Here is a 2,805-nt window from a genome sequence, read left to right as displayed (position 1 = left end):
CCTTCGTCATGTCACAGCCAAATAAATTGTGACATGACGAAGGCCACTTGGCTGCGGTCGTCTCGAATTTGAGCCATCGCGATAGCGATGTCCATTTCTTGCTGCCAAAACGCAAGTTTTTCTCTTCGTTTCCGTAAAAGCTTTTTACCTCAATTTTCATGGGACGTTCAGTGTGTACCGACGGTCTCATGCCCACTTGTTGTGGTAGTGACAGAGCTGGCGTCGGTATAAGAATCACAATAATCCTTGCTCATACGCCGCATAATTTGCTAAGCGCTGAGTTATCGCTTCTTGATCCAATTGAAGCATATCGAAGACGGCGTGATTAATGCTCGCAGCTACACCACACACTTCTACTGCAGGTAGGTTAGGAACAAACACCCGTGTTGATCCGAGCGCGATCACCGCCTGTGGTGTCCTCAATATCCATTGATGATCCATTAAAATAGTCGACTTTGGAATGATTACAAGTGCTACCAAGTGCAACGGGAATTTTTTTATCCGTATACACGCACTCTCTGAGAAAGATTCTAATCAGTTAGCACGCTTCACGGCGTGTCGCTCCCTTTCAGCAAGCCCTTGATTCGCGCGAACGAGGAGGAAAAAGTGAAGCTACATTTATTATGACCAATAGACCTTAAACCCTCCCTAAACTCAGAAGTACCTCAGATTCCGATAAAACAAAATTATTGGAATACACAACTACAAGATATTTAGTTGTTGTTAACCACACATAGAAGTATGTGGCTCACACAACACATGTAATGAGACTAAACCCATTACAATAAGAAAGAGGCAAGGGAACTATATCACGGTCTCGAGAGTGTATTTTTGCTTTAACTGGAATGCAGGACTGAATGTTGTGGTTTCCAGTATGTGTTTCTGGTGGGGTGGTAATATTCGACCACATGCTAGGGTCTCCTATTCCAGAGCCTGTGAAATTTTTAGTCAGGTGTATGTCGCAAAAATAACACAGCCCTTAGTTTTTTGCAAATAGCTCGTCCTTGTCACGATGTGATGGTACCGCCAAGTCAGCACTGCCGTGGGTTTGGTCAGAAGTGACCTCCACATGTATATGATGAGAAAAATTTATACTGTGATTGGAGTGACTAGTTGGTCACAGGGTTTGTAAGTCTCTCTTCCTATGTTGAGTAGTAACCTATGTTGGGCTTGAGGATTTACTCCAGGGGTGTTTGCAAGAAGCTACACAGCAATGAAGCTACAAAAAGGTACAATTATTTAAGGAGAAAAAGGTGAGCCTATCATTCGTCATTGATGAGTCCGCATGAGGACACTCGCAGATCACTATGTTTGAACAGCTCATTAACATTAAAAGGCATTCAGACGTGATGAGAAGAGATCCACCACGCAAGTTGCACCTGAAAAATGGAGTGCGCTTGAAGTTGAATCGTTTCTTGAGACCAAATACTGATTTATACTTCAATGACTCGTACTCAACAGAGGGTTAGCGTGATGCTGTCGACGTTTTTTCTGCGCAGCACGATGTGACGCTGGTAAGCGAGATAAACTGCCTTGGCTCCAACTTTTTATGTCCATCAACATAATAAGCTGGTAGACCTTCAGCAAAACAGAGCCACTATTCTGGTGGGAATGCTAAAATCGAGAATGATTGTGTTGCAAAACAGTATGGTCATTTCGATCAGTTTCTTGTGTTATGACTACCAACAGCGATATCTTTCTGACCGCGGTGATTGTTCTCCAGGATGCTTAAAGAATAATTATATAAACCACAAAGACTATCTGACGCACCAACGTTAGTCAATCACTTGATGACCCAGCTGTTCCGACTGCAACGTGGCTATGCACAAGCCTATTTTGACGATACATTCGTCCATCGTCGTCTAGAGCACGAGAATTTGAATGTGAAACTAGCAACAAACAAATGCGAGTAAGGCATGAGTGTGTGCGCTAGATAAGCTACTTGCCAATATCAACGAGTGTATCTTTGGCGCTCGCAAGTTTTGTTTTTGTATTTGATTTATTGAGAAGCAGAGCTTGCAACTAAATTCTGTAAAGTAGTGTTGAGGCGCGACAGAAGGAGAGGACCCCAAGGCTGTGATAAAAAGCCTCATCCGTGCTCAACATTGGGTCTTCCGATTCTAGAACGGACAATTTAACTCGTCCCTAATACTTAAGCCTTTGCAAAAGGCTGTTCATTAATTCATGAAGGTGCCAATGGGCATAATCGCGTAATCGCGTTTGATTTCCATCAGATCAAAGCGGTAGAAAGGAGCTAATCTCTTCATGAAAACGAGATGCTGCAATGAAGTGAACCCTTGACAACCATAAGCTGTCGCATGTTACGATGGTGACAACGTATCTTTACCAATTGGTGAGATGATATGTGTAATGTACGAGTCAGATGCAACATATGTTACGTTGCTGAAAGCTTTGGAAAGAAGTAATTTACAAACTCAGAGACTGCGTTTTCAAAGCGTTGCATTGCCCGTGTACACCATTCCAATTTCTAATTTATCATAGCACTTATCTACTAAACTCTCAGCATGTGGTGGTGCCTCATGATTAGGACCTGTAGTTCATAATGCTGTACAAGACACACAATAATTCTTTGGGAAAAAGAAAGATATACTGCTCAGTGAGGGTATCTACAGGAATTATTTGTGAAGCGAATTAAATATGTGTACGCACGTGTAAAAAGTGTCAACTGATGGCAAGCTTTCTTTGAGTATTGAGCACCTGACTGTACTATTCCACCGGTGATAGTCCACAGACAGATGTTCAGACGGAGTCGGGTATAAACTACTCTCCGAAGTACATGCGCGA

The sequence above is a fragment of the Plasmopara halstedii genome (genome assembly GCF_900000015.1).
Source record: "Plasmopara halstedii genome assembly, contig: Scaffold_292, whole genome shotgun sequence".
Taxonomy (NCBI): Eukaryota; Oomycota; class Peronosporomycetes; order Peronosporales; family Peronosporaceae; genus Plasmopara; species Plasmopara halstedii.
The sequence above is the reverse complement of the archived record's forward strand: the minus strand, read 5'-3'. Positions refer to the sequence as shown.